The following is a 9,866-nucleotide window of genomic DNA, read 5'->3' on the forward strand; positions in this document are numbered from 1 at the left end:
GTCTGTCAAGGCCAAGGTCTGTCAGGGCCCAGGTCTGTCAGGGCCCAGGTCTGTCAGGGCCCAGGTCTGTCAGGGCCCAGGTCTGTCAGAATCTGTGCAGAAGATCTGGGTGCTGCTGTCTCTCTCTCTTTTTTGCTCTCTCCCTACCCCTCTCCACCCCCCTCTCTCTCTCTCTCTCCCTCTCTTGCTCTCTCTCTGCAAATGGTTTGATATTGGAGCCAATGATTCTATGAGATGAGGTTACTAAAAGGACCAAGCCCAGGCATGTTCAAGGTTGTTGCAGCGGCTGGTAAGCTACAGTATTGCTGTCACTATTATTAACACTGAGTAACTAACTACGCATTTGTAGCCTACTCACTTCTAACAGCCCATGGGTGGAGTACTCAACAGATGTGAGCTGAGTGGAATAGCAACCCTTCCAGTGGACTCCTACTACAGCTTCACCATTATAGTGATAAGCCAGATGAGGATACCCTGTATGGCCCTCCCCTGGGCATTCCCTCTAGGAAACTATACTGCCATTTACATTTACATTTACATTTAAGTCATTTAGCAGACGCTCTTATCCAGAGCGACTTACAAATTGGTGCTTTCACCTTATGACATCCAGTGGAACAGCCACTTTACAATAGTGCATCTAGGTCTTTTAAGGGGGGGAGAAGGATTACTTTATCCTATCCTAGGTATTCCTTAAAGAGGTGGGGTTTCAGGTGTCTCCGGAAGGTGGTGATTGACTCCGCTGTCCTGGCGTCGTGAGGGAGTTTGTTCCACCATTGGGGGGCCAGAGCAGCGAACAGTTTTGACTGGGCTGAGCGGGAACTGTACTTCCTCAGTGGTAGGGAGGCGAGCAGGCCAGAGGTGGATGAACGCAGTGCCCTTGTTTGGGTGTAGGGCCTGATCAGAGCCTGGAGGTAGTGAGGTGCCGTTCCCCTCACAGCTCCGTAGGCAAGCACCATGGTCTTGTAGCGGATGCGAGCTTCAACTGGAAGCCAGTGGAGAGAGCGGAGGAGCGGGGTGACGTGAGAGAACTTGGGAAGGTTGAACACCAGACGGGCTGCGGCGTTCTGGATGAGTTGTAGGGGTTTAATGGCACAGGCAGGGAGCCCAGCCAACAGCGAGTTGCAGTAATCCAGACGGGAGATGACAAGTGCCTGGATTAGGACCTGCGCCGCTTCCTGTGTGAGGCAGGGTCGTACTCTGCGGATGTTGTAGAGCATGAACCTACAGGAACGGGCCACCGCCTTGATGTTATTTGAGAACGACAGGGTGTTGTCCAGGATCACGCCAAGGTTCTTAGCGCTCTGGGACGAGGACACAATGGAGTTGTCAACCGTGATGGCGAGATCATGGAACGGGCAGTCCTTCCCGGGAGGAAGAGCAGCTCCGTCTTGCCGAGGTTCAGCTTGAGGTGATGATCCGTCATCCACACTGATATGTCTGCCAGACATGCAGAGATGCGATTCGCCACCTGGTCGTCAGAAGGGGGAAAGGAGAAGATTAATTGTGTGTCGTCTGCATAGCAATGATAGGAGAGACCATGTGAGGTTATGACAGAGCCAAGTGACTTGGTGTATAGCGAGAATAGGAGAGGGCCTAGAACAGAGCCCTGGGGGACACCAGTGGTGAGAGCACGTGGTGAGGAGACGGATTCTCGCCACGCCACCTGGTAGGAGCGACCTGTCAGGTAGGACGCAATCCAAGCGTGGGCCGCGCCGGAGATGCCCAACTCGGAGAGGGTGGAGAGGAGGATCTGATGGTTCACAGTATCGAAGGCAGCCGATAGGTCTAGAAGGATGAGAGCAGAGGAGAGAGAGTTAGCTTTAGCAGTGCGGAGCGCCTCCGTGATACAGAGAAGAGCAGTCTCAGTTGAATGACTAGTCTTGAAACCTGACTGATTTGGATCAAGAAGGTCATTCTGAGAGAGATAGCGGGAGAGCTGGCCAAGGACGGCACGTTCAAGAGTTTTGGAGAGAAAAGAAAGAAGGGATACTGGTCTGTAGTTGTTGACATCGGAGGGATCGAGTGTAGGTTTTTCAGAAGGGTGCAACTCTCGCTCTCTTGAAGACGGGAGGGACGTAGCCAGCGGTCAGGGATGAGTTGATGAGCGAGGTGAGGTAAGGGAGAAGGTCACCGGAGATGGTCTGGAGAAGAGAGGAGGGGATAGGGTCAAGCGGGCAGGTTGTTGGGCGGCCGGCCGTCACAAGACGCGAGATGTCATCTGGAGAGAGAGGGGAGAAAGAGGTCAGAGCACAGGGTAGGGCAGTGTGAGCAGAACCAGCGGTGTCGTTTGACTTAGCAAACGAGGATCGGATGTCGTCGACCTTCTTTTCAAAATGGTTGACGAAGTCATCTGCAGAGAGGGAGGAGGGGGGAGGGGAGGAGGATTCAAGAGGGAGGAGAAGGTGGCAAAGAGCTTCCTAGGGTTAGAGGCAGATGCTTGGAATTTAGAGTGGTAGAAAGTGGCTTTAGCAGCAGAGACAGAGGAGGAAAATGTAGAGAGGAGGGAGTGAAAGGATGCCAGGTCTGCAGGGAGGCGAGTTTTCCTCCATTTCCGCTCGGCTGCCCGGAGCCCTGTTCTGTGAGCTCGCAATGAGTCGTCGAGCCACGGAGCGGGAGGGGAGGACCGAGCCGGCCTGGAGGATAGGGGACATAGAGAGTCAAAGGATGCAGAAAGGGAGGAGAGGAGGGTTGAGGAGGCAGAATCAGGAGATAGGTTGGAGAAGGTTTGAGCAGAGGGAAGAGATGATAGGATGGAAGAGGAGAGAGTAGCGGGGAGAGAGAGCGAAGGTTGGGACGGCGCGATACCATCCGAGTAGGGGCAGTGTGGGAAGTGTTGGATGAGAGCGAGAGGGAAAAGGATACAAGGTAGTGGTCGGAGACTTGGAGGGGAGTTGCAATGAGGTTAGTGGAGGAACAGCATCTAGTAAAGATGAGGTCGAGCGTATTGCCTGCCTTGTGAGTAGGGGGGAAGGTGAGAGGGTGAGGTCAAAAGAGGAGAGGAGTGGAAAGAAGGAGGCAGAGAGGAATGAGTCAAAGGTAGACGTGGGGAGGTTAAAGTCGCCCAGAACTGTGAGAGGTGAGCCGTCCTCAGGAAAGGAGCTTATCAAGGCATCAAGCTCATTGATGAACTCTCCGAGGGAACCTGGAGGGCGATAAATGATAAGGATGTTAAGCTTGAAAGGGCTGGTAACTGTGACAGCATGGAATTCAAAGGAGGCGATAGACAGATGGGTAAGGGGAGAAAGAGAGAATGACCACTTGGGAGAGATGAGGATCCCGGTGCCACCACCCCGCTGACCAGAAGCTCTCGGGGTGTGCGAGAGCACGTGGGCGGACGAAGAGAGAGCAGTAGGAGTAGCGGTGTTGTCTGTGGTGATCCATGTTTCCGTCAGAGCCAAGAAGTCGAGGGACTGGAGGGAGACATAGGCTGAGATGAACTCTGCCTTGTTGGCCGCAGATCGGCAGTTCCAGAGGCTACCGGAGACCTGGAACTCCACGTGGGTCGTGCGCGCTGGGACCACCAGATTAGGGTGGCTGCGGCCATGCGGTGTGGAGCGTTTGTATGGTCTGTGCAGAGAGGAGAGAACAGGGATAGACAGACACATAGTTGACAGGCTAGAGAAGAGGCTACGCTAATGCAGAGGAGATTGGAATGACAAGTGGACTACACGTCTCGAATGTTCAGAAAGTTAAGCTTACGTAGCAAGAATCTAATTGACTAAAATGATTAAAATGATAGAGTACTGCTGGGGTAGGCTAGCTGCGTTGTTGACACTACCCTAATCAAGTCGTACCGTTGAGTGTGAAGTTTCTACAATGCTGCTTATCGGGAGCTAGCTGGCTAGCTAGCAGTGTTGGTTACGTTACGTAGGAGAACGACAATAGCTGGCTAGCTAACCTAGAAAATCGCTCTAGACTACACAATTATCTTTGAAACAAAGACGGCTATGTAGCTAGCTACGATCAAACAAATCACACCGTTGGGACTGTAATGAAATGAAGTGAAAAAGTGATACTACCTGTGGAGCGACGCGGAATGCGACCGGAATGCGAAAGTTCTATTCAGTAGACGTTGGCTGGCTATTGGCTAGCTAGGAGTGTCTCCTACGTTAAGGACGACAAAATAGCTGGCTAGCTAACCTCGGTGAATTAAGATAATCACTCTAAGACTACACACTCTAAACTACACAATTATCTTGGATACGAAGACAGCAAAGACAACTATGTAGCTATCTAATACTACACTAATCAAGTCGTTCGGTTGAGTCTGATAGTTACTACAGTGCTACGGTAGCCGGTGAACGTATGCTAGCTGCTAGGCAGATAGGAGGGCGACGAAATACGATAATAACGCAATTATCACTCTAAGACTCCACACTCTAAGCTACACAATTATCTTGGATACGAAGACAGCAAAGACAACTATGTAGCTAGCTATGTAGCTAGCTAACACTACACTAATCAATCAGTTGAGTGTGATAGTACTACAGTGCTACGGTAGACGGTGAACGTGTTGGACAGATAGGAGACGACGAAATACGATAATTACGCAATTATCTTTGATACAACGACGACTATGTAGCTAGCTAAGAGGAAATTGCTAAGATTAGACAAATCAGACCGTTGTACTATAATGAAATGTAATGAAATGTAATGAAAAAGTTATACAACCTGCAGACCAACCTGCAGAAGATCCATTATGGATCTTTCCTCACAGTGAACTCTACAACACAGTTTCCCCAGAGTTTGCACATGGTCATTGAAGCATGCTGGGGCTCATTGATCCAGCAGTGTGACCCAGTCAGTGTCACTCCCCTGCCAACCCATTCACAGTAACGCTGAGCCATTCAGGATTCTGCCCATTGATTCTCTACACCCCATTGATGACAGGTTTGTGTGTGGGCAGGCAGATCAGTGAAGCCAATGAATGAAAGGGGTCCTAATGCAGAATGTATCTCACACAGAATTATCACAGATAATCAAAAATGATGTTTTGTATAACATGCATTAAAAGGTGGATAGCTTTAAAGACACGGGGTTGTAATGTAGCCTTACCAGACTAAAGTACCTAAATCAATGAAAGAGTGGAATTCCCAGTCTGGATCTGCGGTATGTTACCATACAAAGACATGGAGAAGGACAGGTTCACAATCAATAGCCGTATTCTACTGTAGTTTGAATGCAAGGTATTTTCATGTGGCACTACAAATCAAATCCTATGCGCCGAATAAAACGGTTTAGACCTTACAAGCCCTTAACCAACAATGCAGTTTTAAGAAAAATAAGATTGGTTACCTTGGACATAATGTCTCTTCAGTCCTACTGGCTGAAAACAAGAGCTTTTAATTCAATCATCCCATAAAGGCATCACTGCAACCTCAAATGAGTGTGTGTGTGTGTGTGTGTGTGTGTGTGTGTGTGTGTGTGTGTGTGTGTGTGTGTGTGTGTGTGTGTGTGTGTGTGTGTGTGTGTGTGTGTGTGTGTGTGTGTGTGTGTGTGTGTGTGTGTGTGCGTCTTTGCCTCGTCAAGCCTACTGGAGATACTGACCTTTCCTCCTGGGAGGAATCTAATGTCCGTGTGTGCCTGTATGCTGAGAGCAGAGAGAGGAATGTTTTATCTGCTTTCAAAATGGAAAAAAGCTCTCAACTGCTGCATTAAAAAAGCATGTTGGTCTGTCTGTAACGCAGTGCCCACTGAAGTACAGCCCGGTGAATAAAGCTAGATGAAAGGATAAGCAAAAAAGGTCTGAAAACTGCATCGCTCTCTCTCTTTTACTCTTTCTCTCTTCCTATCTCCTTCCTTTCTCTCTCTCTCTCGCTCTCTTTATTCATTCCCTCTCTCCTCCCCTTCTCTCCCTCTTTTCTCCCCTCTCTCACTCTCTTTCTTCAATCTCTCTCTCCTCCCCTTCTCTCCCTCTTTCCTCCCCTCTCTCTCTCCTCCTCCCCCCTCCCCCTCTTAGTAAAGTACAGTACAGGTTCGGTATGGTTTCATGGCTTCGTATCAAAAAGGACATGGCTACCCCCTGGGCTGGCCTCCATCCCCAGGACTATACTGTTAGAATCAAGGGCTTCATCCCCAGGACTATACTGTTAGAATCAAGGGCTTCATCCCCAGGACTATACTGTTAGAATCAAGGGCTTCATCCCCAGGACTATACTGTTAGAATCAAGGGCTTCATCCCCAGGACTATACTGTTAGAATCAAGGGCTTCATCCCCAGGACTATACTGTTAGAATCAAGGGCTTCATCCCCAGGACTATACTGATCAAGGGCTTCATCCCCAGGACTATACTGATCAAGGGCTTCATCCCCAGGACTATACTGTTAGAATCAAGGGCTTCATCCCCAGGACTATACTGATCAAGGGCTTCATCCCCAGGACTATACTGTTAGAATCAAGGGCTTCATCCCCAGGACTATACTGATCAAGGGCTTCATCCCCAGGACTATACTGTTAGAATCAAGGGCTTCATCCCCAGGACTATACTGTTAGAATCAAGGGCTTCATCAAAAATGGCACCCAATTCCCTTTATTGTGCACTCCTTCTGACCCGGAGCCAACCAAGGCCTTTTATCTGATTCCACAGAGAAAGAGGCTACACAGGACTAAGGAATGTACATTGTGAAAGAAACTACAGTATAAAAGAGAAGAAGGAGAGGGGGGGGGGGGAAACACAATGTTTGATTGATTTGCTATCCAGTAGCTGAGCAACGTGGCACACACACACCTCTGAGGGAGTGTGCTAGTACTAGGGTCTGGATGGGCCTGTCTATCCCTGTTCTAGCTGCAAATGGTTGAAACCAGGTAGTGTGTGTATACACACACACATTTTGAAGAGAATGCCAGTCCTTGGTCATTGACTGGGTTCATCCCCTTGCTTTGCACACACACACAGCCCGTTCCTTCCTGCTGGTATAGAGGTGTGGCCCACCTTATATTGCTCTCTCAGTCAACCATGATAGCCTACCTAGCCAATACCTGGAAACTCCTCCGTAAGGTAGGGCACTTCAAAACCCGGCCCACAGTTTGTCTTGTTTTTCCTATTTTTTAACGCATGCATAGTATTGTGAATGTGTATGCTGAAGAGTGTGTGTGTGTGTGTGTGTGTGTGTGTGTGTGTGTGTGTGTGTGTGTGTGTGTGTGTGTGTGTGTGTGTGTGTGTGTGTGTGTGTGTGTATGTATGTATGCTGGAGAGGGTGTGTGTGTGAGCATGTAAAGGAACATGAGATAGATTGCAAAAGGAAATGAAACCCTGAGAGCACTGCAGAGATTCAGCCAGTCAGGACAGGAGCAGCAGGTGTGTTTGTGCTGGTGTGAATGTGCGCATACAGGAGACTCTGACAAATTAGCTGAGATGGAGAAAATGGCTCGTGATTAGGACACATTGGCTGCTAACTGTCTCTCATTAGCATTTAAAAGTAAGTAAAGTGTGTGTGCATGCGTGTGTGTGTGTGTGTGTGTGTGTGTGTGTGTGTGTGTGTGTGTGTGTGTGTGTGTGTGTGTGTGTGGCAAACAGGATCAAAGGGAAGCGCAGGGAGAAATGGCAGCACCCTAATTCACTGTCACATGATTAGCTCCCTGCACAACGGATAGGGTCACGTTCATTAGCTCCCAGTTGGAACAAATATTTTGCAAGGTTTTTAGAAAGGCAATTCATTTCAAATGATGGAGAGTTTTCTCTGTTATTTTGCTTGGAAGGACAGGAGTTTTTCCGGACCAAATGACTACAGGATATCTACTTGTAGTAAATACCTAGAGGCCAGGGGTTTTCCTATTCAGGTCACATGGTTAGGAAATACTCCAGGCCCTGTAGTCAATACCATTCAGATATACATGTATATATAATATAATGCATTCATAAACATCTCAAAAGATTTTGACAAATGAATGTACCTCTTACCTGGACCTGCATCATTCACATAGAAGAGTGACAAGTGCTATAGAAATAGAATAATATCATATCTCTATGGACACGTGCTATAGACAGATTCACCACCATCAGGTGAACTGAACTGGTAGAACGACCATACAGGATAATCACATGGTGCCTTGAAGTGTTCCACACTCACTGGGCAGCCAGACAAGCAACACAAACCGAACCCAACTCAAACTACACGACCAAAAAGAAAGGGTGAATAAAGAAGCAATGTCCCATGGCCTCTGCAGCGTACAGGTTCAAATGTGGGTAATATACAACACCTATCCACTAACTCTCACCTTTGATTCCATAAAGAAACAGCATCAAGACATGGTGTGCTGTGTCATGGTGAATATTAAAGGGTGCCCTTCAATGGGATGGCAAAGTGACTGTAACGTGTTTCAATGAGCCGATATAACATGTCGAAGCATTGTAACACACGTTATGTCTGGCCACCTTCCATTTCCAGATACTGGACACAATGTCACCATGTTATAACTGTGTAGTGATTGAGGAATGTAGCTGTTGTAGGCTATCTATCCCCTCTAAATAAAACGGAGGACAGTTATGTAGCCTTTACAAATCTTACTATGCATAGTGCAATTCCTGACTGTAAACAGAATATAAATAGCTTGCAATCACAGCCCGGGATCCCTACAGTCCCGTTATATAATCACCAAAGCTAGGAGTGACATCACGCCACGCGCAGTCGAGCAACCACTAGCCGCACACATCCGACCCAACGTCCTTTACCAACCAGCCAGCGTCAATGAAAAGTCGACAGTAGCCCGCGTAGTAACATTTACACTCTCCCTCGGAATGAAGGGCATGTCATATAGATGTATATATTTTTCTAATTGTACCGGTTAAATTAAGTAGGCTAAGGTACGTTGGTTTGCACTGTCTTTGAAGAATAAAAAGCACTTCCGCGATGGAATTAAACTGAAATGTCTGGCGCTATCAAACCCTTGTCAAATGCTGGAGTGGACATACGGCCACGTACGCACGTACCACAACCATTTCATAGTGGACGGTTAGCCTACTATAAATGCATCTTACTATTCTTTATGCAATATACAATCTTTCTGGGTGGAGTGGCGCAGTTAGTGAGATTGCCCTACACACCAACCCGCCTGTGAAAAACACTCCTTGCTCTATTTCAATTCCGCGAAACCAACGCTCACTTATGTCGCACTAAACAGATAGTTTGCATTTTTATTTCGAAATGACAAGTGCATGATTGTAAACCACAAACAACCTTTTATCCTCCGGGCACACAAAAAATAGGTCAGAGTGCGAAGTAAACATTTCCAAAGCTTTTGGAAATAAACCAGCACTCTATTTGCGCGTAGCTACCTTTCCTAGTTCCAGTTCCAGCCATTTTTTCTACCGCAACAGCTCAGCAGTGTAGTGACAACAAGGTAGAACCAGACAGCGACAGTATCGGGCAGTGGCAGTATAAAATGAATTGAGCTAGTACTTACTGTAAGGTGTAATGGTCTGGTAAGAGTATGTCTCTTATTGTTGCCAGGGCTCCCTGTTCCTGCGCTGACGATGGAATCGTCTGCTCTCTACTCGGAATGATGTCTGCAGCTCGGAGCTAATAGCTGTACTGCTCTATGCCCCCACCTTCAGAGATCTCTCGAGAGTGAGATAGAGAGGGAGAGGCGAGAGAGGCAGAGAGTGGGAGATAGCGTAGCGTGTGTGTGTGTGTGTGTGCGTGCGTGCGTGCGTGCGTGTGTGTGTGTAATACAAATATGGAGCAGTTGGCAGTTTTAGTAGTAACTCAGGGTTTGTACTGTGATCAGTACAGAATTGAGAAAAAGGGAAACGAACAACTGACAGGCAAATTCAGTCCACAAATAGTGAATCACTAGACTAACCCTTCAACATGTCAATGGAATTGATTCTTTCCACGTCATATGTATGTGCTTCAACAAGAACTCA

At 47.8% G+C, this 9,866-nt stretch overlaps 1 protein-coding gene across 1 annotated transcript in view; it reads right to left on the reverse strand.

The window, feature by feature from the left end:
* Nucleotides 1–9,547, reverse strand: part of atxn1a (ataxin 1a) — a 235,723-nt gene extending 226,176 nt beyond the window's left edge. Inside the window, 1 exon segment of the mRNA XM_065017909.1 lies at nucleotides 9,404–9,547. The gene's annotated coding sequence lies outside the window, so the exon portion shown is untranslated.
* Between the last annotated feature and the right edge of the window lie 319 nt (nucleotides 9,548–9,866).

This window comes from Oncorhynchus nerka, linkage group LG4 (assembly GCF_034236695.1).
Source record: "Oncorhynchus nerka isolate Pitt River linkage group LG4, Oner_Uvic_2.0, whole genome shotgun sequence".
Classification (NCBI taxonomy): Eukaryota; Metazoa; Chordata; class Actinopteri; order Salmoniformes; family Salmonidae; genus Oncorhynchus; species Oncorhynchus nerka.